The 26,368-nt window shown below is 40.3% G+C and overlaps 1 protein-coding gene across 2 annotated transcripts in view; it reads right to left on the bottom strand.

Moving 5' to 3' along the window:
* The window catches only part of sipa1l3 (signal-induced proliferation-associated 1 like 3), a 95,040-nt gene that overhangs the window by 28,334 nt on the left and 40,338 nt on the right, over positions 1–26,368 (bottom strand). For both annotated transcript variants that reach the window (XR_014914860.1, XM_085430229.1), the window contains exon 2: positions 8,292–8,374. The gene's annotated coding sequence lies outside the window, so the exon portion shown is untranslated. The remainder of the gene's footprint in view (positions 1–8,291; positions 8,375–26,368) is intronic.

Here is a 26,368-nt window from a genome sequence, read left to right as displayed (position 1 = left end):
TAGTTCTCCATTGTGAGGTTAAAGCTCTTATCTATATAAGGCTCCACACAGTGAATAAGCTCATCATCTGCATATATACCTTTATAAAATATGCCCATAAAGTTCCACTGCTCACCATTTAATTTTTTGTACTTCTTTGGAGTTCCATATTACTCTGCTGTTATACTTAACTTTCATAAAATCCTAGGGTTTCATGTCCCCACTTCCATCATATATGCCACTCATCTGTCACCTGTTTCTTGCATCACATTCAACCGTACGTGTCATCACATGGTGCTTTCACCTCACTTTCACCAGTTACCAAACTCATGGTCATAGTTAATCAGAGAGGAGCAGTACAATTTTACTCGTAAGACAAGCGCTTTAAAAAATGTAATATGATTCAAACAACAGCAGGAACACACGCTCAAACACAACGAACCGCTGCATAATTACGTCCAGCATTAAAATTTAAGCAGTGACACACTACACTGTTGCGCACAAAGCTGCAAGGGAAGCTCCAGAAAGACAGGAGTTAAACATTTAACTATTTCCAGTGAGAACGAGCAGAAAATGTGCTCTCTCCAGCTACACGCGTCTTTGTGAACTCTACAAATGTCGACTCCTGGGTTGGCTATCGCTTTACAAAGTCCAATTTGCATAACGTTGAGCTTTCCATTGTGTAAACGCAGCTCACAGTGGTCCCAGTGTCTTTTATGATACACAATGGCTTTTATGAGAGCTAGCTCAAGTCCTTTTGGGCATTAAGACCGCATTACTCATACACAACACACGCACATGGGCAACATCAACAAAACTCATTCACGGCAAACAGAATCTCCCTATCGTCATACAGCCGCGCGGATGTATCATGTCTTTGTTTTTACGGAACCACAGTCACTTCCGGCCCAAAGACGCCTGCTCTGATCATGCTTTCTGACAGAGTCCTTCCTCTTTCAGAGGGCTGTCCTGTGATCCACTGAGGCCCAATCGCAGATTATCCGCCCCAGCTGCCGGAGCGGTAGAATGGCTTCATTATATGTCTGAGGTGCCTGATGAGAGAAGCAATGTAGAGAGTGTGGTCTTCTTTATCAGTGACCTTTGCCAGAACACAGCTCCTTAGTGAGAAACACATCTGATTAAAGCTGTTCTCACACATAAACTCCGGAAAACACCGGGTGAATCAGGTCGGGACTTTTTCTGAAGTTGTCCTTTCTCACATTTACAAGGAGATGGTTCAGATCAGCTGTATTCTCATTAACAGGAGCTCCCAGAGTGAGTGAAGCCAACAGCATAGTGACTTAAACCTGCGTTCTTTCTAATGTGGATGCCAAATAACATCCAATCCTATAGAAGCTCTTGGTGCTCTGTGTTTATTGGTGCGTTTTCCTGGTTTATTGGTGTTTATTGTATAGGTAAGGTGTACTTTATTAATTTAGTTACTGGTATTTTAGGCCTTTGGCAGATAGGATAATGTGGACAAACAGAAAAGTAGAGAGACGTGTAGTTAGTTCAAGGTCTGGAGCAGAGTCAAACCCAGGCTGCTGCAGTAAGGACTTCAGCCTTTGAGGTGCCCCTCTGTGAGGTAATGCAGTGCATATGTGATCTACAGCCATGCTACAGGCACTGTGTGGCAATACTTGGTCACACATGTGCTACTAACATGCTGTTGGTTAGCATGTTTGATGTTTAAATACTGTAAATCTGCGAGAGTACTAACAGCTGCCGATGAGCTGTAAGCAAAAGTAGAGCTGAGGCTGATGGTAATGTCGTTAATTTTCTTAAATGCAAACTCTCAGGACGTCAAATTCTCAACTCAAAGTCCAAGTTTTTCTTAAGTAAATGGTACTGAGACAAAACAAATGCTGTTGCTGTGTGAGGAAGAAACCTCCCCATCACAAAGTAATTAGCAGTAAGGAGCTAATATATTGTATACCTGATGGTGGGAATCTTGAGAACCAGTTGTATTTAAAGTAAGAGAGTATTTTTAAAGCAAATCAACATAAATTGATCATTGACTGCAAACAAACAGGCAAAAAAGGAGACACACATGGGAGGAAAAAAAAAGAAGAAAAGACTTAATCTCCCTCCTCTTCAGTGAGAGGAGGGCAGAAACATCCAGCACAGTCTCTGGCACAGACTTCAGAAGATAAATAGCAGACATTTAATGCTTTTTAATTACTCACATACAGTAATTAGTTAGCTCAGGGATGTACCTCCCCTGTTCTGGCTCTCCCATTCACGCTCTCTCGCGCGCGCTCTGCTCACCCACTCCAGCTTGCCCAGCATGATGCAGGCTTGAATCGCGCACCGCAAACACACATCGAGGCTGGTAATTACACTGCTTAGATGGTAGTAATGACAGAGCTCGCAGAAGAGTGCAGCTTCCAGCGGAATGAGTGCAATCACTCTGGAGGAGGAGGTGCTGCTCACTGGTATGTCAAAGCAATGCAGGCAGACCTGAGATCAGAGTGAAATGTGACCGATAAGGAGGGATGAACCAGACGTATGCTGGCAACAAGAACAAAGACGAAGGGGCTTCTGATGATATAATAACAGGAGATAACTCGCCAAAAGACAAAAACAAACTCTCTGGATATAAAACATCTACAACACTTACAAACAGTGCAAACAACACTAGAGTGTGAGCTACATCATGGGGTGGTTTGACAAACAGATGGTGAAATGTATGACTGGCGGACAGGAGCAGAGTACAACATCTGGCATTCATGCCACCACGACTGCAAGAGAACAGGTCAGGCAAGAAGATGCCAGGTCTCGACTGACCCCAGGTTAGTCATTATTAACCTGATATGATATAGAAGTTAAACAAAACATCTACAGCTGATCTGAGACAGTTTGACAGCCCTAAAATCAAGCACAAAAACATGATACAAACATCTTTGTTAATTACTGGTCCTTCACTATCACATAACCTGCTTTCAGATAAGAAAATAAGGTGCAGTCACATATGGACAAGAGGAAACACTCATCAGTAGGGCTGCCACAAACGATTATTTTGATAGTCGACTAGTCACCGATTATTTTTGCGATTAGTCGACTAATCAGATCCATTGGACGTAAAACGTACAGCTTATTGCACCAGCAGCATCTGCTCTTATATACCTTAAGTGTTTAAGGTATGTGCTAACTAAAAATAAAGAAAAGATGATAGTTTATTAAATTTTTATGAAATTTGCAGATTGTTTCGGTGAAGTTTAATAAACTCCTTGCTATCTAAAATATAACAGGACACCGGAGTATATTCTCCAGCATCTCACACTTCTGATAATCAGCTGTCTGCTTGACATTTATTCAGCTGTGTAAAAACTATAACTTTAATCTCAGCCAAACCGATTTACTCAGGAACAAATAAAATATTAAAAAAGCCAAACAATAACATTTTTAAGTTATCTAAGTGACTCATATATATTTAACCTGAGTAGCGAAAGACGGCGGTGGGTTTGAAAACGATTTGCCAGGAGTCCGGTGTTCTCACAGCTCTAGTGACCTTGCCCCCGGCTAGCTATCGAGCTAGTGGGTAACAGACGTCTCCGAAAACGTCGGAGCGCTTTTGAAAATATGCGGTGTCTTGATAAACTGAGCAGATATTTGAGGTTTACACAGCTACATTCTCGCCTAAAAATATGTTAAATGTGTATTTTGTGACCCAGAAAGAATAATAAGAGTAACATTAAAACTAAGTAGCTGCCGCCATTGTTGGAAACTGAGCTGGGCCGCGCTATGAATTCTAGGACACAGCTTCTTCTTCGGGGTTTAACGGCAGCTGGCATCGTTGTACATGCAGTGCTGCCATCTTCTGTTTCAGTCCGTTATTACACTCTTAAATCCTGCTACTCATTCCTGCATCTTTTGGGATCTTACAAAGCTTCAAACGACGCGTCAACTATTAAATCAGTCGTCGACGATTTTGATAGTCGACGTAATCGTGACTAGTCGACTAATCGTGGCAGCCCTACTCATCAGTAACTCGTACATATTAAGAGAGATTGAGGAGATTTCTGCACACTGTCTTCTTTACTACAGCATCATTTATCAACTTATAGCTTTTGAGTGTGTTCAGCCTGAAGCGAGTGAGTCATTGAAAAGAGGTGGTGACAGAGAACGTAAGCTCTCTGTCACGTATTTATATATCATTGACAAACTTTGTATCCTGGCTGACTAAATGAGGAACTGTCGTCGTCTGGGGTTTTTTGTCTGTGAATGTGTTTCAGACAGTGTTAATGGTGTGTGTTGTTTTGTACACATTTCGATGATCTGTACATGTGGGTGGAGTTGCACACTGATGTATTGTTGATTGTTGCCACCTTTGCCTATTAGAGGTTAGGTCCTGGTGGTGTTTTACATGACTATTGGAAACACAGAGGAAAGCCTTGTCAGTTTCTTCTTATTGCCTTGTAATAGCAAATACTTTATATGTGTAAGTATGAGAGCTGAAGTTCTCATTCATAAGCTGACACTTACATGGCTGAGCACTAGGGCTGCACGATTTTGCATAAAATGAGAATCTGGATTTTTTTGCTTAGAATTGAGATCACGATTCTCTCACGATTCTCTTTTCCAGTATAAATATTTATTGCACTTATTAACTGCACATCAACTTCGTAACAGTTGAGACTGAACATAAAAACAATAAATAAACATAAAAACAACAAATGTCTCACATTTTGTCGTTGCCGCAAAATGTTGTACTGCTTGTAATTCCGTCTCCACCGTTGCTCGACACTGCGTGTATTGAGCAGGTAGTGCAACAATAGAAAAATAGTTGCGGGACGGCACTGTGTAGCGTTTGTCTAGGGTGTTGATCATTTTCCTAAATCCCTCGTTTTGCTCAGTGTTGATGGGAGCCATATCTTTGGTCAGGTGATAAGTGATAGCCTCCGTAATTTCTTTGTGCCTGCGGGAGTTCGACGGGTATAGGGAAGCGCTGTATAAGGTTCCCGTTATTGATGTTATTGACCGGGACGGATTTTCTCCTGTCACTTTCTCGTCATCCCTGACGTGCTCTCCGTTGTTTTTTCCCTGCCAATTTTAGCAGCCAGCTTCTGTACCACGTGGTATAAGGCTCCGCCCTTGTCATTTGTTGAGCAGGAAGAGTGAGCGCTTGTTTTCATGCAGATTACGTCCCGGATCAAAATGCGGTACAATCGTCGTCGTCTTTTTCTCTCTCTTTTTTAAAAAAATCGTTGTCATTTGGAAATGAGATCGCACATAAGTATGAATTGAGATTGCGATTTTCTAACGATTAATCGTGCAGCCCTACTGAGCTCCCATTAAATGGATTATTTAGAGTTGAGCATGTTGGTTTTCTTGTTTGAAAAAGTATGAAGTGAAACTAAACTGAATGAATTTTTTGATGTAGGGAAAACAAAAGTGTGTTGATGCTGACCCGAATTTACTGACCTTTACTTCATTAAAAATTCAACTATGATCTTTTTTCTTTAATAATTAATGACCGACAAAAAATTCTAGGGTGTTTGGTGTGAACACGAAGAAGAAGCATGGCCTAAAGGGCAGTCAGAGGATGAATTGAGGGGCTGCACTATAAGATAAACAGGCATTAATTTTGTCATGAAAAGCAACTCTTACAGAGTCCAAGAATAAAAATGGAGCTGGATATAGACGTAATACATCCACTTTAAAGGTGGCTTTGGTCAAAAATAACAAGCCAATAGTAAACTCTTCAATAAAAAGAAATCCTCAGTGGATTTCAGAAAGGTTGGTGCCATTAAAAGGGAGTGAGTGTGTGTTCAGTGTGTGTTCAGTGGACCGGACGGCGCTCTGCAGTGGAGGAGTCAGGAGGAGGCTACAGGATGTCTGCAGGTGTCTGCCTGCAACTCCCTGTTGAGACTGAAGAGGCAACCTTCTTTCCCTCCACAACAACAGATTTGATAACCAAATTTGATGTTGGCATACGTGGCAAATGGAGGCTCTGCTTCTGACAAGGCAGCACTGTCAAAAACCAGCTGTTAAAGATCCACATTTTCCTACAACAGGAAACATCCTCTAAGAAATAAATGTAAATCCAGCCTTGTTGTTCTGATATTATCCCAACAGACTGCACCCCATGACCTATTCCAAATTAGACCTATTCTTTACAGAGAAATCACATTCTTAATGTGAACCAGGAAACACTAAACAACAACAATACTTTCAAGGAAACACTTTAAACAACACTAGCATTGCAGCACACCAGGCTGGGAGGAAGCACACAATGAATACCTCTGACTCCGGTCTGTGTTGGGCTCATAGGTCCGTTTGAGTTATTTGTAGGAGACATCTCTATCTTACACTGAACTTTACTAAGCTGCAGCTCTTTCCTCTCCACTCACTTTCCTCCCCCCCAACCTCTCCTGACCCCACTGTCATTGTCGCCATTGATTTCCATCTACTTTGCTTTTGCTGAATCCCGCTGATGTCGCCAACGTCACTTCCATCTGCCTGTCTGTCCGTCAGGCTGCTGTCCCAGGACACTAAAGCAGCTCGTGAGGCCGAGGAGGAAGAGAAGCAGAAAGACCGGGGGGTTGGGGTGAAAAGAGCTAGATTCATTTAGCACGCGCGCACACACACAGGCACTGATGTAATGAGTCTAATGATTTGCATCCAGTTGGAAGATCACAAATTGCAGCCCACACCGCGATTCATCATTCACTGGTTTATCTGTGGTAGTGGTGAGAAAACGCAGCTGAACAGAAAGCTGAAGGGATTGTGCAAAAATCACAGAAGGGAGGTCAAGATGATTATGAAAGTATTCACATATTGCATCACTTGATGTTTCAATTGCCACTGCCGCAGAAAGATTTCTATGAAACAGCACCGCTCATTTCCACACAGAACATGTTAGTTCCCCTTTCTCTCAGTAGTCAACTTGCCAGGAGCTGATGATGACACTGATGATGATGATGATGATGATTCAGTGAACTGTTAAAGGGCATTTCAGGAAAAGTCCCTGCAGGAAAAGGGTCATGAACCTCAGATGCCAAGTGGAACCATGACAGCCTTTCTTAGCAAAAGCAGCTGACTTAACAGCTGTACTGAAAGATACAAGCACACTGTACCATAGTCTCTGCTTCTACATGTAGTTTCATGCAAAAAATCTGCCGCGTAATCAACATTTCTCAAAAGACACGTCATTTGATTTAGTCAGTTTGGGCTCTAAAACATTTTCTGTTCGCCTTAGGTTGCGCACTTGAAGATTAACTGATTAATCAAGAATAAAGACTTAGCTGTAGCCCTGGCACTTATCACTTTTCTGGGAAATGTTAGATTCATTTAATTTATTTAACTAAATGTGTGAAAAATCCAGATTCTTAACCGCACTGAAGATAAGATTATATCAGATTTATTCACAGTGAAGTAACACATTCACAGATATTAACAGGATAGCTACAGCGTCCATTAGAGATCGTGAGAATGTCTGTCTCCTGTAAGAACAATTATGAGGAGGTTTCATGTGCAACACAGAACCGAGTGCAGGCAAATAGTTGCGGGCACACTCAGCACACACACACACATCCTAACTTATTTACGTTTCTTTCCATCAAAATGTCACTAATAATATTTCTCCCTGATGAATCCACTGCACTTTTCTAACTATTTAATGTTGTCTTATGCTGTGTAAGAAGATCTGATATATGTGTAAATTGCAGCACGATGAAAAGTACATGTCAAGACTCAACTATATATTTTAAGAAAAAATTAGCCTGAGCAGTAACAAAATTGAATTTATGTTAGAAAAGGCTTTGTGGGTGAATGCAGACAGCTCGGAGACAAATCAAAATGCTTCCTGAAGCTAACAAAACAAAAGAGCTATAAATCAGATTCACACATTCATGACAACAACCAGAGTGAAACAGAGCAAAGCAGCTGTTACAGAAACCAGAGAGACGGCTATGGGACACTTCAGAGTGTTTTCTGACAGTGGCTGCATGTGTAGCCCTCCTTTATGCAAGCAGAGTACATGTCAAGTGACCTGCTTTCCATTATCAGTACAAAATGCAGATGAGGAAGTGCTTTATCTCCTAGAGAGCAGTGCAGAGCCAACAGCTCCCACCTCCACTGCAGAAAAATATTGAGGTTATCAAGACAATTAACCTCTGATCGAGTCTTTAAATCTCACTTTGCTTATACCCAAGAACTATGTTCAAACTCAACAATGGCTATACAACCGACACAAACATCCATTGACAGTAAACGGTTTCAGATGGCTCATGAATGTTTAGCTCAAGAATCAACATTATAAAGAATTAATTACCCATGCAGATACCCATCACCATTCATGCTAATTTTACCTTTTTTGCCCTCAGCTGTGCAGGCGAAGCTTGTGGTGATGTCTGACGTCACTGTGCAGGCAGAGGCGGCCCGGTTTTTCACTCTGTACAGACAAGGCACAAACATCTTATTAAAAAAATGATACCAACTTCTGTTCGGTGTTACATAATTGTAAAGTTTCTTTTATAATGCCAAACAGGTGAGCCTAACTTGTGGAATAAAATGTGGCACGGTGTTTTCAGCTTTTTGCATGTCATATAATCTGTGTGTGGTACTGATAATGTGTGTATGTGTAGCTGTAATCAGTTCCACGCTCATCAGAGCATTCACACAGACTTCGTCTATTGCTTGTGAGGAGTACGAACAAAGAGGCTCAAGACGGTCTATCTGTATTGTAAACAAGCTGGCAGACTCCACAATCAGTTGTTATGGTACAATAAAAAATTATTACTTAAAGTGAAACTAGAGCTGGGCGATATGAGATTTTTTCATATCACGATATGTTTTTTTCATTTCAGGCGATAACGATATCTATCACGATATAAGCCAAATAACTATATTTGTAAGATTTAAATGTGCCGTTGCTCACAAGTAAAATGTGAAATAATCAGCAGCTTGTTTTTAAATATTTATTTCCCATAATAAGTTCAACAGGGTAGATGTACTTAAGGAACATGACTTTTTCAGATAAATAAAGGCAAATATTGCAAACTACACAAAAGGCAGCCGCTAAAGCGTTTAAGTTTCAAAATAGAACAAATGAAACAGACTAAATTGTCAATTCCACTTAGAAACAAAATATTAATTCTAAAAATAAATCTTAGTTTGTTTTACAGAAGAACAGACAAAACTGACTAACTTTTGTCAATATCAAATAAACTGAGAACTAAAAGGAAATTCTCAATCTCTCCTTGTTGTATAGCTGAGCTTTTCAAACAGTTTTAACAGTTACTTTAGTCTGACAAAAGCCGAATGACGAATTAGCGCTTCCAGTCAGAGACTGAGGCTACGTCCACACGTACACGGGTATTTTTGAAAACTGAGATTTTCCGTTTTCGTTTTAAAAAATAATCCCGTCCACACATAAAGGCAGAAATGAAGGAAAACGCTGCTATGAACATGCCAAAGCAGCAGGTGGCGCTAGATTCCTAACCGTGCAGAAATATTGGCCAATCAGAAGTCTAGAAGCCTCGGTGGGAAAAAGTAAACAAAGCTGCGGCATAGAAGCAGAACCGAGTCGTATGTGTGGAGGGACAGTAACTGTGTGTGTATGTAAGCATTTAAACACTGCAGAGAGTAGAATTAACAGTAACAGTATTGTAGAAATTCATTTCACCGAAACAATAACGTGGCGCACAGTGTGACGCATGCACCAGTTTATTGTATTTCCAGACTTGCTTTCGGCACAATTTACAGTGCACGCTACTCTGTTTTTTGTCAGACTTGAAATAGCCGAAATACCTTCCCACTACGGAACTTCTATGGCTCTTCCGTTCGACAATCTCTCCGGCGTTGGAACCATCATCTGTTTTCTCTTCGGTCACGCTCGGTTGATTTTTCTAGTCGGCACACTCATTTCCTCCATTACGCGCTGGCTCCATTACCCGCTGGCTGCTTCCCAAACAAACACACGTGCGGCTTGGCACTTGTGCTGTACGTAACAAGTCACGCGACGTGACGCTGCGGCTGTGATTGGTTCGGCTCTGCGCTACTGAATTTGGATTGGCTGACCTTTTTTTTTTTTTTTTTTTTTTTTTAAGAGAACAAGAGCGGCGAGGTCTATCGCGATAGCTTAATTTCTCTATCGAGTAAAAGTTATATCGCGATACATATCGTTATCGTTCTATCGCCCAGCTCTAAGTGAAACCATTGTTTAATGAACCCATGTTTGTAATTGACTTCTTGGATAGAGGAGGGGAAATTATGTTGGATGATTGTTTTGCAGAAAAGCACAGCGCAGTTTGTGATTTTTTTCCACACATATAATCAGATTTATACAGCTAAATGGAAAAATGTTCCCAAGTACAGAGCCCTGCATCAGGGATACAACACGGAGGAGTGAGGAAAAAAAGAAGACTAAGACAATATATCAGCTATATTTTCATGCTAATGAAATATTTGCTTTTATTGGACATATGCGTCCCATGGAACAGTTTCTTTTTTCTATTTAGTTAAGTTTGTACTTTCAATCTTGAAGGCACTTACTGCTCGGCTTTGTCAAAAGGAAGAGGGGTCAAGTCTCCACTTATTTTAGTGTTTTAATGATTAATTTTGGCTTAAAGCTGAAAAGTATATAATTCAGATATTTACAGTTATCACTGAACTATAACAGTTTGTGATGTATGTCTTAGTCACACAGGCCTGGAGACTGGTCAGTGACACGCTTGCTGAAGGTTGCTGGCTGGAAATATGGTGCTGTTCCCAAACCCTCCTTGTGTCTGCTTTGGTTGACAGTAGACTGCCTCGGTCACCTGGTGGAAGGCACCAACTTGCCTGCAAACACTCACCACCATCTGCTCCCTCAGCAGTAATGAAACTGAAAGTGTGTAACATAAACCAGAAGCAAAGATTCTGAAGTAAAACTGGTGCCTCACCAGTGAAACCAACATGGTTCAAAAGGCACACTTTTAATTTGAAGGTGAACTCTTCAAAGTTTTAAAGCTACTTTATCGTTGAGTGTTTGCAGACAGGTCAGTCTCATTCACTACAGCAATCTGCTAGAGACCAAAGCATCACAATGAGGTTTCAGGTGCAGCACCGACCGATTTCACCTAGTGACTGCCAGCAACCATGATGCAGTCTTCAAAGAAGTTTGTATACACACAAGCAAGCAGGTATGCAAATACATTTAAAAACATCATTTAAAGTAGGCTTTGCAAAATTCTTCCTGGAAAAAGGTCTTGATCTGCACAGAGCCGTAAAGAGAAACAAACACACATGCTCCCTGACTTGATTAACTTCACAATCCACCTCCATCCTCAACCTCTATCTTAAACATAGATGGAAACACAGAAGATAAGTGGAGGCAAAGTGAAGGAGCTTAGTGCTCTGTGATTAGAGGCTAAACAATGAGAAGGAGGGCCCTTGAAGTAGGACATAAAGATAGGGGAGAAGGGGGGGCCAGAGAAGCAGCAGACATAATGTCCTGAGGGGCAGGCCCATTACTGTCTGGCAAATCCAGTTCTGATCAATAATGATCAATCAGAGTACACTTATCCTGCCGCACAAAGCATAATCACACTGTCTTTGGCAGTGGGGGAGAGCAGGGGTGGAGCAGGGTCAGTGATTGCATGAGCATCTATTTTACTACAACAGTGAGGGTCCTTAAAGCTAGCAGCGTCAGCACAGATTTAAGGCTCAGGCTCCACTCCACTGCACTGAAAATGAAATTAAACTCAAAGTGAAAACTTCCCAACCATGGAAGACTTTGCACCGCAGACCCCTGAAAGTAATTACACCTGCCTGTCAGTGTAAGACACTGTACACACACACACACACACACACACACACACACACGCGTGAACCCTCCCTCTCTCTCTGAAGGACACATTATAGCAGTAAAATCAAGAAAACACTCTCCCTAACATCTATGCAGAAGCATAGAATGAAAACTAGCTCTATGTTTACTGAGTACGCCTACACGTACACAGCTATTCACATTAATTTTATTCACAACTGGAAAAACAGCAGATTTATTAACCTTTTAATTTCCATTTTAACTTAAAAAAATACATCCATGTGAAATAAACAAAGGAGTGAATATTTGGAAAACTTAAAGACAACAAAAGTCATCATCTTCTTCATCTGACAAAGTTGTACTGTTGTCAGAATGTTTCAGGGAACAGAGCTTTATTTGTTTTTCAAAAGTAATCTCACTTTTTACTGCAGTAAATTACATGAAATTTTATGTAAAGTTTGAGGAGAGGTGGAAAACATGAGCTGCACCACGTCGCATCACAGCAGGGAAACAAATATGATGACACTGCTGCATCAAGACCCAAACCACTGTGGGGGCTTTTTAAACTTTCTTTGTTAAACCAGACTTTCTGCCTCAGGCTCTGCACATGCTCACATGGAAGGGAGCATTTAATGCTTTCTTGTTACACAGTAAATGGACCTATTGAGAGCGGCATAGTACAGTCAGAGACATTATCAGAGGACAAGTAACAATGACCTACACAAACACACATTTCGACTGTCACTTATTTCTAACACACTTTAAAAATAGTACATAAAAAAGGCCATTTATGTCTAAAACTTTTCCACAGCTTAATGAAGCAGTCATGGGAATCGCATACGCCCATTCGTAGTGCAGTCCTCTTATAAACCACCTGCATGCCACAAAACACGTTAGTGAAAGGAGATGGCTCTGCTGCATTGTGTGGTCCAGTGGTCCTGATGAATGGCTGTGTCAGAGCAGAGCACGCTGCCGTAGAAGTTCAGAAAATCCAATGAATACCATGGATGAAGACAAATGACCTCGGTGGCCCCCACAAGCACCACATGTTCACACCACTAACCCTTCACATGCAGCAGAGAGCAGAGCTGAGCTAAGAGCAGGTGTTCACAGGTCCCTGCTGACCGAGGCTTTAGTTTTGTATATCTGCACGAACAGCAGTGGAGTCACTGTCTGCTTCTGTGATTGCTGCCAGAACAGGCCTGATCCCCCTGCGTGTACGTCTGTGTACATATGTTATGTTTTCAGGACAGTGGGATACAGACTTCAGTGTGAAGCTATAAATAAATAAATTCTGCTACAGACATTTCAGAGAAGAACAAGAAATTTTACCTGCAGAAGATGTGCAGCAACCACTGATGGCATTAAAAGAGTGTGTGTGTGTGTGTGTGTGTGTGTGTGTGTGTGTGTGTGTGTGTGTGTGTGTGTGTGTGTGTGTGTGTGTGTGTAAGCCTGCACCGTCATTAGTATTATGTCGTGATTAAGATGGGATTAACACTGATGCAATTTTGCTGCGTCAGTGTTCCTTCAGAGTTAAGCCTACTGACGTTTTTACTGACACTGAAACATCATCAGTGTCTGTGCACATCGCTGCTCTTTTTCCACACCTGTGCATCAGATAATGTACAGAAGTTTTTCCCCACACTAGCCTCTCACTGCAGAAATTAACAGATTACCTAAAAATACCCAATATATGATAACTTTAATATAAAATAAAATTAATAAGGTGAAAGGTGAAATCAAGTTTTTTGTTAAAGCATAAAGATATTAATTTCTTTTGTATCCTACTGGTTTCTTTAATTAATTGATGTGTTTCACATGCATTTTTCCTTATGGCGATAAATATTATTTGAAAGTATGTAACTGGATGTAATTCAATATTTCTGCTGGTTTAATGCCACTTTGAGGAAGTTGGAATTGCTTATTTTGTCGGTTAGCAAGCAATTATTTAGCTTAGCTATAGCTAAAAGGAAATACTTTTTAAGCTTTTAGGCTTTTCCCAGTCAGTGCCATCATCTACATTGCTCATACACTGTAAAATATCTAGATCTAATATCTAGATTCCAGAATATTGTGTGTACGTTTTCATGTTTACATATCAAACAGGAGCCTGAAATGTGTAATGAGCTCACATGTTTCAGGACAGGGAGGCCCCCTACAGAGAGGGTGGACAGCCCCATTCACACTCTAATGCTTGGGAGGGGGAGACATGGCAGCTTCCCTTTTGCATCTCTGTTCCCATGCATGACCCCTCTTGTCTTCCTCTGCTTTAATTAATTCACATTAAAATGAAGCCGTGGGTGAGAAGAAAAGAAAAGGCAAGAAAAAAAAAAAAGGAGCCTGGTTTGCTTCCTTCTTCTATGTGTCACACGATAATGATGTATGGCTCTGTCCCACTGTCTTAAAAAGATATCACTGCATATGACAAATACATCAGGGTGAGAGCTGGGCTGGGCATTTAATCAATACGAATCTGAGACTGATGAGCCTCCCATGCAAATGTACCCATATGTATTTGCAGTGTAAGCGTGCTCAGTTTGCATTATTTGACACAAGCAGGGTATGACTCAGCTCACATCATGTCTAAGGAAATCCATCAATAGATTCAGGCTGTGACCATTTACTCAAAGCATTTTACGTTAAAAACACCCAAACTCTATCAGTCTTTCTTTCCATAATGTTAAATCATGAAATAAACTTAAACACAACCAGGGCAACTCTTATCTGGCATCAATTACCCTAACATCAACAATCAGGCTAAGTGATCACATGCAGGTTTAAAAAAAGAAACTTCAAATCACACATTTCTTAATGTCTAAGAAGTGAATGAAGTCCACAGACTGTGGGCTTAAAGTCTGGGCAACACAGGAGGAAAATAAGCGATGAAGTCATGTGTAATACACAGGGGCTCCTTTTTACCAAAACCACTTGGAAATGTTGCTGTAGATGTTTAATCGCTATGCTGGTGCTGGTTGCTATAGGAACGTAAAGGTGCAACAGCGAGAAGATGTACAGTGTAGGCGGTCGGCTGCAGGCAATCAGGACACACAACCCGAGAGCAGAGCAGTAAATAATAAAGGCCCAGCACAGTAATGTAGATAACATGTCCATCAGCTGGTTCCACTCTCCAAAGCTGAAGATCTTTAAAGGCGCTGGAGTTGATCCTGTTATTTTATTATTTTACTATACTAAGACATGTTTTTTCCTTCCACTGAGGACTATATAGTCTGTCCATCTCTAACAACAATTTCTACATGAGCACCGAAGCAGGACTGCATGGCCTCTAAACTGTTGAAAAAGCCAAGTGGCAGAAAAGTGCACACATCAGCAGACTTCCAGGATCTGTTACTTGTTTTTGTTCCCATAACATAATTCAGCCTGGCAAATTCCTGACATTTTATAAGGACGGTCGTGAAGGACACAATCTTTGGTGGACTTAAAAGCCATACATCAAACTCTTGAGCTTGGCTTTTATATCTATAGCAGGGGTTGGCAACCCTGGAAAGGTTAACTGATGGCACGACCATAGCTGGACTGGCCATCGCGCCTTTGCCCGGTGGGCCGATGATGATTTTTCATTTTTATGGGCCGATGATTTTTTTTTTTTTTTTTGTAACAGTATAAACAATGAAAGGTGGTGGATTGGCCAGATGCTGGTTGATGTGTAAAAATAACTCAGTTCTTTGGTGGTGGCTATGGCGGACCTGCCACAGAGGCCTGCAGGTGGATGAGGGAAAGGGGAGGCAGGAGGAGAGACCCGAGGCGGCCACCGGTCTGAGTGTGGTGAACTGAACTTCAGGTAAGAAGTTATGACCTGCAGTCTATCTGGGTCAGATATAAACCAAGTTTAGGTGGAGTTTATTTTCGTTATGCTGACTTTTTACAATCAGTTACAATAACTCGTACTGCGTACTAGCTAGCATGACGGAGTTTCTATACAGCTGGCTGGGTGCTATGATGTTACTGATATGAATAAAATAAAGTTCACTAAGGTCAGTTAGTAGAGTTGCCAACCATCCCGTAAAAAACGGAATCGTCCTGCATTCAGAGAAAATATTACGTGTTACGTATTGAGGTGAAAAGTATATGTGTCTCACACATATAGAAAAGGAACACAGTTTGTCCCGTACCTCAGCTACAATGGAAAAAGACACAAAGCTGGAGTTATTCTGTGTCTTTATGCTGTCAGCTGCCCCTTCTCTCATTCTCTCCCCCTCTCTCTCCTGTTTCTACTTCAATCATGAAACTGATCAATGATCAGCTTTTGTCTGTTGTTTGTTTATCGCCAGAAAGAGGAAACCAGCGGATGTCGCGCTAAACAACAGCAGCATGTTCAAGCTTGATCAGCTGTTGTTAGAATTTATTTAATATTAATTTCTAGTATCAGCTGATGTTTGCTGGAGCCACAGCCGTAAAAGCTGCTGGTCATGATATCGGTTTGAATATGTGGTGAGAGGGAAACATGAAGATGAAACCAGGAGATGTCCTTACTGAATCATCAGAGCTGAACAGGTGATGGAGAAACAGGTTTACCTTTTAGGTGACATGAGTGAGTTGAAGGGAAATTATGAACCGTTTCTGAGAGACAAATAACACCAGGATACTTTTCTAAGTAGCTGACAGCTGGTAACTGTGCAGGGGCGGGTCTAGCAAAGCTTTGCCAGGGGGCCAGGTAGGGCATTAACAGGGAGAGGGGGACACAAAGAAATGTGTCTCTTTCTTATTCTCATTTAAAATGTTTAGCTTTTAATAAAGTGTTTTTATTGAGTTTTCAGAAAGCATATCATTCATACAGAAAAGCTCGAACTCAAGTCCTACCGCACAGTGTAAGACAAAACTATACCCAGACAGAGGAAGAAAAGGGAAAAAAAAAAAAAAAAAAAGGGGGGGGGGGGGGGGGGGGGAGTTGCCAGTTATGGAGTGGAAGGAAACTCATCTTCAAAATAGGAAATGAAAGGCTGCCAGACCTTAAAGAATTTCTTGGTGTTGCCCTGTATAGTAAATCTGAGATGTTCTAATTTGAGGTGTGCCATCACCTCCTCCACCCAGCGTTTATGGGATGGCGGTGTTGCCTTTATCCAGTTAAGTAGAATCAATCTCCTAGCCAGCAATGAGGCGAATGCTATTGCCTTCCTCTGAGAGGCTGTTAGTTGAGTTTCCCTCGGTGCCACACCAAAGATGGCTGTCAGAGGCATTGGTTCCATATCCTTATTAGAAATGAATGAGAATGTTCTAAAGATGTTAGCCCAAAAGTCTTTCAGCCTGGAACAAGACCAGAACATGTGGCATAAGTTGGCTGGTACCTGTTTACATCTGGGGCAGGTCGGATCGGCCCCCTGGTACATTCTTGCCAGTTTCTCCCTTGACAAATGCAGTCTGTGCAACACCTTGAACTGTATCAATCCGTGTCTCACACATATAGAAGCAGAGTGTACTAGATCTACAGCCCCCCCCCAGTCAACCTCTGAAATGTCCAGCCCCAATTCTTCCTCCCATTTCCGTCTTACATTGTCCAGGGAGGGGGAAGCCACATTCTGAATATGTGTATATAGCGTGGAGATTGTCCCCTTAGCAGTCGGATCTGTGTCCATCAACTCGTCTATCCATCCGCTTTGTGGAAGCTCGAGGGAGGGGCTGAATGACTTTTTCACAAAGTCCCGAACCTGGAAATATCTAAAGTAACTAGAAAAATTTGCATTTCCTGCGAAAATGCAGTGTGGATGCTTTAAGCTGAAGCTGTCTGCAAAAACTAGCTGAAAAAGCTGAAAAGTTGCAGAAATTGTAAAAACTTTGCAGAAGCAAAAGAAGTTTGCTAAAATGTAATAACTTAGCAGAACTGCAATATCTTAGAGGAAACATAATACTTGGCAGAAATACAATAGCATAGCAGAACTTAGCAGAAATATTGTGATTTACCAGAGACACTGTGATGAACTATGAATATTGTAATTTTAAATTAATACTATGTTTTAGCACAAATACTATAATTTGACAGAAATACTATCATTTGGCAGAAATACTATGTTTCAGCACAAATACTCTGGTTTAGCACAAATATTATAACATAGCATAAATACAATTATATAGCAGAAATGCTATATTTAGAAAGAAAAATATAATATAGTAGAAATAGTATGATTTAGCAGAAATACTGTATTTAGCACAAGTACCAAAAAGTAGCAGAAATACTATGATTGAGCAGAAGTACTAAGATGTAGTAAAAGTACTTTGATTTAACAGAAATACAATTATAGAGGAGTAATACTTTAAAATGGGAGAAATATTGATACACACACACATACACAGAGCCTAAAGGGAAGAGTATTTGTGCCATGGAGTGTTAAGAATGTGAGGTCCATATTAGAAAAGCTGGTAAAATCATAACAGTTTGCAGAATTGTAATAAATGATGAATATGAATTACGGGTCTGTGACAGTGTATTAATTTGTAGGGAAAAAAACATGTTGACCAAGGTGGAATCGAACCCACGATCTTTGGCTTGCAGACCCGTGTCATTACCAACTGCGCCACTGGGAAAGAGAGGAGCCGTCTTGAAAAACAGGGTGATGAGGAGTCAGAATTAGATCGCGGTGAGAGGCGAAAAACGCCGTTTTTTGGAGTTACAAAACGTTGTGTAACTCAAAAACTAGGTGGACTAGAGGCATATTTCTTGTGCTGGGTGAATCAGCGGACTTTGGTGTACTTTGACTGCGATTTTCATTGCTCTTTGTACAACCGTCGCTGAGATATGACGAGAGAGGAAACGGAAGACCTCAGACATGATTGGCTGGCTGGGAAGCCGTGCAGGCCCTGATATGTGATATGTGTCTGAGTTCGCACAGAGGATTGGCTGCCTGGCAGAAATATATAGAAATAGTATGATTAACCCTTTAGAGCCGATCGGAGCGGGAACGCTCTGTTATGCGTAACTATTTTTAAATCCCAGTAGCACTGCAACCACGTAAGCTAGCGCAAAAATTTTTTTTGCATATGAAACCGGAGGAGTTGTACTTACATCTGATGCCATCAGCTTGTCCTAGGTCACGGTTTCCTTCCACATAAAGCTTTGCAAAAACTGCATAAAAAGCGCTTGCAGGAACAAAAACATAATATTCCAGAAAAACGCTTTACCGATCTGATCAGCTGTTCAAAACACTTCCTACGTTGGAATAGACGTCAGCGCGAACTTTTGCATTTCCGCCATTACCTGCCCGAAACCGGAAGTGACGTCATTTTCGCGGAAATGTAGTCTTTTTTGCGATCAGGGCCTCAGGGCCTATACTAGTGTTTTTAAAAGTTATCTTTGACTTTATGACTTTCTGTGTCGTTTCTGGGATTCTTAGGACTCATATTGCACTGCTGGAAATAGTTTATTTTGATGCATATGCTGCTTTTTTGCAAATTTGCAGTATAATATTTATTTTCATTTTTCCTGCAGTGTATAAAAATTGGTGTATTTCAAAAATAAAACTATGAAGACACTCAAAATAAATTTCCTGTGGTGGGAAAGTATTTTGTGCAACTTTTTTGTATTTACAGTTTTGAGGGATAAGACTCTTAAATTTCTCTAACTACAAATATATGTTAAAAAATCAAAAACGATTTTCAATTTTTTTGTAGTTTATTGCACTTTTTTGCAATTTATGTAATTACTATGCACTTAATGAATACATATTATTAAAATGTGGGCTATAATGGTTGTATTGATGTATAGCAACTTGAAATGCTCCCAAAAATGGCTCCACAGCATGTAAAAATATAATATAAGCTCTGGCGGACTTGGTTCTATGGTAGGTCTTAAAGGGTTAAGCATAAATACTACATTTAGCAGAAATACTATATTAAGCACAAATCCTATAAAAAGCAGAAATAGTATATTAAGCACAAATCCTATAAAAAGCAGAAATACTATATTAAGCACAAATCCTATTAAAAGCAGAAATAGTATATTAAGCACAAATCTTATAAAATAGCAGAAATAGTTTGATTTAGCACAATAGTAATAAGTTAAACAGAAAAATTGGAAAAGCAAAATGGACAGCTGAAAAAATGCTGAACATGCTGAGAGTCCCTCAAATATACTTGTTAAATGAAAAAAATCAGCAAAAAAAATATATAACAGCCACACAATCAGAAATATGTACACAGAAGGAAACACACATGCACAGAGAGACACACACACAAGATCCAATTCAGTCAACCAGTCTAAATATATTGAATTTAAATCTTAGAATGAGATCATCCCATTAAAAGCCTTTCTCTCTCTCTCTCTCACACGCACACACACACACACACACACACACACACACACACACACACACACACACACACACAGGGAGAGAGAAGTAAGTTTCTAGGTCAGCCTGGGAGCTGCTGAATTTGAATCCACCAATCAGAGTGGCTGTTTACGTTTTCCCGCCAAAACAGGTGCATCTGTTTACACAGGCAGCACAGAGAGGCACAGGATTATTGCAGTCTATTTCTCATAGTGACGACTCCCCTCAAACAAATGACCATAATTTCCTAACCGTAGGGGCTAGAGCGGTCATTCTTACACCGTTTTGTTCAGAAGAGATGGGGGAATCTTCCAGTGTTAACAATTTATCATTAAAATATGAATTATTAAAGATATTTGACTTGTAATGCACCATAACTGAGTAGAGTGAAGCAAAAACTGCCTTGACTTGCCCTCAAACAACGCTTTGTAACTCGAAATCTATTTGGAGCATTGATATCATTCTTTCACCGTAAGAGACAGCAGGCTTTGGTGAACAGTCATGGAAATTTTCAGGTCTCTGTGGAAATCCAACAAAAAGTTATGACGAGAGAAAAAAGTGGTTCATTTCCAGAGTTTGAAATCTGAAGAAATCTGTGCGACGGACGAATTTCCTACCCTCAAACAAGTCCAACTCATTTCAGAACGGTAATAGGTGAGAAAGAAATTCTTGAATTGTGAGCGTCAGGAGTGTCTGAAGATATACCGGGACAAGCCTCATGTCTTAAAGTCGCTTCGTTAAGGAGATATGACGATTCAAATATGCCTCTCATTACAGAAATCCAGCGATGATTTTGAACAAGCTCTCCATTGACTTTCTATGCAGAGTTTTGAGAGTTTGTGTTGGTCTGAGGAGATTTGCCAAAATTCTATAAATCCCACAACAATGATAGTGACATTTCCTGAAAGCCAGCAAAAATACCTACGTTTTGATGTATAATTTGTGGAAGTTGAGTGAAAATTGAGCAAGTAGCAAACAGTTGTTCGGACATGAAGAGAAGACTGCAAAAGCTTCAGTGGCACACTGGAAGCCAAGAGCATAGCAACCATAACAACGCATGTATTTTGTGAAAAATCACAATTGTGCAACTCAAAACTTTAAGAGGCATAAAAGTAAAACGGTAAAAGATTTGAAAAAGCTGAATCACACATGAATAGCCCAATAATTTGTGAACATTTTAAAGTTTGAATGCTTGTTCTACGTGAAAATATGAGGAAGTAGTTAAGTTTCAGAAACAAGCAAATTTTAGCAGAATTGCAGAAGTTTCCCATTCATTTCAATGGGACAAATTAAGCTTAATATTTTAAAAAGTATAATAGTGAAAAATACCAAAAGACATAGCACACATTAGCAGAAATAGCAGAATAGTTTAAAATTTGAACGGTGAAAATCGGCTGAAAATTGCGGAAGTAGTTAAGTGCCAAAAAGTGTACGGAAGTCCCAAGAGGAACTCAATAGTGTGGATGCTTAAAGCATCCACACAATTAGTCTTGGAGGAGATTCCATAGTCCTTTTCCAGTTGAGCAGCAGACATAAAAGTACCATTTTTAAAAAGATGTTTGACACATTCCACCCCAGAAATGTTTAGCTTTTAATAAATAATTATCTGAATCTTACAACCAAAGTTTTTATCTGACATAAGATGTATAGAAATCATACATATACCAACAAGACAGTGTACATCCCTGTCACAGCAGCGTTTGTTTTTATTCAAAGGCTTTATGGCTTTAATACCTGGTGGGCCGGTTTCTAGTCAAAATGCCCGGGCCGATTTTTTGTCCCAGTCCATCCCTGGGCATGGCACGCAGTGAATTAATCTCAGAAGGTACATTTAAAAAAGTAATGGCCGGGCCAGCGGTGCACATCGCAAATGAGCTTGCATAGACACATTAGTTGTGCCGCTTCTTAATGACGGTATCTTAGCTAACAACCCCAACTACCAGATTCAACTTGTAATTGGCTAAAAATAACTTATCCTACTGGTGAGAGGGACGTTGCTAGCTGGCAGTTTTTCCAAGCGATGTTGAAATTTCCACATTCCGACACTTCAAATGCTTCAGGAGCTGTCTGCTCAGCGCAGTATCAGCACCAAAAGAAATACACGGATACATCTGTAGACTCAAGACTGATCAAACCAGAAAGCTTTAATGAGCAGCTGGATTTGTCTCGAATTAACTGGCTGAGTTAATGCCAGTTAATGCGACATCGAAATGCAGCTGATTGAACTGAAAACCTCAACTCTGTAGGTTGCAGAACTACGAACGCAGCTGGAATCCATAGCTGTGCGTGTTCATGGAGCTTGCATTTTCACCTGCTGGACATCACTACCTGACAAGTTTAACTGTCTTCAGAACATTGCAGAGGCCTTATTGACAGTATTTGGCTCTACATATCTGTGTGAGCAGATTTTCTCTCACATGAAGAGAGTCCTCAGGTAGCCGTCTGAATGCTCGACACTTGGAGACCTGTGTCTCTGAGTGGGAGACCAGAGATCACATTAACATGTGTATCCCTGTATTAACAAACATGCCATAGGCCCAGTTTATTTTTCTTATCGTTGTTGTGAGGAGACCATAAATAGCATTTGCATTTTCTGTTGTACAGTTCATTTGCTGTTATGGAGTTCTTGTTATGGATAAAAAGTGTCTTTTTACTGTAAATGGGTTAGCTGTAAATGGGTTTTGTCAATACTTTCGTTTTGAGACACTTCCGTTTTGGGAATTTGGTGGAGAGCCTTAGTGGGTTTTTTTGTCGTGTGTTTTTTCCTTATTTTTATTTTCCTGCGTTGCACGCCAGTTGCTTAGGCTAGGGTGTAACAGTTTCAAAATAGCTGATAACTATTCGCTGATAGCTGCAAACATCTGCGAACAAATAGAATTCTAGAAAGTTGTTCTATATAGTGTGTAACTGTTAGTATAGAGCGTTATTAAATTTATTGCTAATGCAATCATATGGCACATTGACATCTGAGGAAATTTTAGATGGCACTCATCAGAAAGGTTGCCGACCCCTGATCTACAGTGTTTGAACTTGGTGACAAAATAACTACTGATAAAGAGCAGAAAAGTTTGACAGTTAAATCTTATTTCCTCATTAGAAGTTTACTGCAGGGATGTGCGAGACTAGTCGACTAGACATTCAAACCTGATGCTCTCCCCATCCACTAGCAGATGAAAATAGCTGCCCAAGCAAAATTGTCTTATTTTATTCATACACAACAGCAGTCGACTTTTGATTTTAAGATGCTACACAACTTTCATGCGCTTATTGCTCTGTGATGGAAAAATATTGACATGGAAAGATAAACTGGGGATGTCCCTGTGAACTACTGTGTTATTGTAGTACTTGGTAGGCTATGGGAAAACAGTCAAATAATTGTGCTTAGGAAGGTCGGTAACTAAGTGAAATGACCCTGACGTATCTGTGCTGCAGCCATAATAAGAGCTGGTCAAACCCCTCAAACACTAAGTAAAGATGTTTCGCTTATTTTTTAAAATGAACTCATTCAGCAGATGATATACTGGACCATTTTTTATTAAAAAATAAATAAATAAATAAAAAATATGGCTGTCCCAACAGAAAGTGACCTTTTCTGCCTTCTTTCTTCCTAACCATGTAACTGCAATCTTTAGCCCACTGATCACGGTGTTTTTTCCTGCACAGAGAAGAGAGGTTTTAGTTACAGCCACACATTGCAATAATATGACAACTAGTTTTGCTGATTGGGATTTTATTTACCCAAGCATAACAGACATTTCTGTTTAACAGTCAAGACACATGAGCAAAGAGAAACCCTGTATATGTACTATAATGTTACCTTCACTTTTAGCAATAAAATGAGTATGGCTTCTTAGAGAGACCAGCCTGCATGTTCAGTGCTCATCTCATGAAAAAGGAATTTTTTCATCACACAGACATTTTCTCATCACGCAGTCATTCTTTCAGCTCTTCAAGGCATATCATCTGCATTGGTGGGAGCATCGATTACCATCTAGATCTTGTCAGCCAGCTACCTTTTTGTATCTGGTGGAGACCTGGGCCCTGTTTTGTCTGACTGTCAAACAAACTGCCTGATGCATCTCTGTGCAGTGACGTGCAGATCAGACACAAGATCACAGATTCTTTCATCCAAACTCAGGCCAGAAGGCAAATTCCTGACAAGACTTACACATGTTCCTCTGCTGTAAAGGGCAGATACAGGCTGAAACTCCACCATTGAACTAAAAATAGCTTCGCGAAACATATTGAAACATTGAAAGAGATTAATTTGTGTAAGGATAATATCTATCTTTACCCACCTAGGTTTTTTTTCCCTGCATACCCGAACACACACAAACATTCCAATAAAGAGACCACATATCAGGATCTGGTTCTGTTTTTAATTTTAGCCATCGTTCCAGAGCCCCTTTGATCACAGCACATTATGCACAATTCAAACATGGGAAATTCCCACCTGGTAATTTAGATTAAAAAAAAAGATGCTGAGGAGCACATTAAGCACGTTCATTAGCAAAGATTGGGCTATCTTAGAAAGGATGGCGTATTAAATCGGACACTCCCAATGCAAAACCATACAGAAAACAGACAATAAAGGAGGCCGACTGCAGCCCTTGGCTTTCATGGACGTGCAGTGTGAGACATCGTGTGTGTTGTGGCGCTGCAGCTGTAGCGACAGGTCCTAGGGGTGCCTTACACCTTCACAGCTGTTGCAGCTCCCACAGAGAGGTCTCAGGGGAAAACTGAGGGTTACTGCAGCTTTTCACTGATTAATTCAAAGGCGCACACAAGGAAAATTCTTTGACTCACACAGACAGAACAGGCTTGAGTGTTCACTGTAGCGTTTATCCTATGTTATATTAAGGTACATCTAAAGTTTAACATTCATTCAGTAAATCAGTGGCATTTTGCTTCAGCAGTTAAATATAACGGTGCAGAGATTAACTGTGTATTTCAACTGCTAATTAAATAAATTATTTATTTTTGTTTCATTATCTCATGATGAATATTGAATGAGGTTTTAACAGTACTTTGTACTTCCTCCACTGCAGGTTTAACAAAGCCCGGACTTCACTTTATAAATCAGTCACTGTACACAAATTCACATGTCGCTCAGGAGGTTCGTATGAGGGATGGCTGAGCAGTAGAGGCAGAAATAAAGTGGCTTTAATGCAGCCAAAACTGAATATGACTGTCAAAAAACAATTCTGCACTAAGTTATACCCCTTTTCAACACAACCTTTGGCAGGACATCTTGAGACCTGCTGAAACTCAAGACTGCTGCCTTTATAGTCAGTAGCTCCACCCACTCCAGGAAATTACAATTAACTTACAATAAAGTACTAAACTAATTTGTAGCAGTGCTTAGTTTAAGAGAACTGCAATAACTCAATATTGGAAAAAGATATCTACCTCCATTCTAAGAGAATGAACTAACTCTCAAACTGCTTAAAAAGGGTTAACACATCCTCCAAACATCAGGCAAAACTCCCCCTCCCTTGAACCACACTTGGCACATCCCCCCAGAAACCTGACCATAAAAGAAGCCCAAAAGGGGCTTTGATGGACTGGTTTGGCAGTTCCTGGGTTCAAATCAAATCGAGGCAGGGCCAAGTGAAGTTTGGTGGAGAGGTGAAAAACAGGCAAGTTAATCAAATACAAATCTCCAAACTCCAAAAGCACCCTCTATTAAATCACTGCATTTACATTTCTGCAGTGAGTGATTGAACGTGCAACTACCCAAACTAATGCATGCTGATGAATTACATTACAAGCCACAGATCATCTGAAATAAATAGAATTCTATGTATCTTGAGTTCCGTTTAGTTATCAAAACAACTGAAAAAAGAAGGTACCAGTTTGATTAAACATTTCCGAATAAGACCTGGACACTGACAAAGACTTCAGTGCTGTAGTTAATAATTACTGACGGAATACTAAAATAATGATCACGCATTATGGAGATACTGTTGTCGAGGCATGCCTGACACTGCACACTGTCAGTGACACATGACTTTCTAATTGGGAATAATGTTCATGTTTGTTCACCTGTCAAAAAGACGACAGCTCTGAAGGCAGATCGTGACGGTGTTTCAATTACTGTAAATCCATCTGTCATATTCAATCTGTCTAGCACAATACTGATTAGCATTAGCGTTTCCCCTTCAACAACTTAGGTTAGCAGGAGGAGAAAGACCGTGATGTGCAGCAAATACACATCTGTGATTTGTGCTGCTGTTTCCAAATTTTTACAGCATCACTATGTCAGTTCTCTTGACTGTTTATGAACCTGTAACACTCCTAAAAATTATCTGCCATCTGATTGGGATTAGGGTGCAATTATTCTACTAACGCCATAATTTTTCTC

This window comes from Copadichromis virginalis, linkage group LG14 (genome assembly GCF_057382275.1).
Source record: "Copadichromis virginalis isolate Kocher_CV1m ecotype Utaka linkage group LG14, C_Virginalis_male_GT1.1, whole genome shotgun sequence".
In the NCBI taxonomy this organism is placed as follows: Eukaryota; Metazoa; Chordata; class Actinopteri; order Cichliformes; family Cichlidae; genus Copadichromis; species Copadichromis virginalis.
Note: the sequence above shows the minus strand (reverse complement) of the source record. Positions and strands in the feature narration are given on the sequence as shown.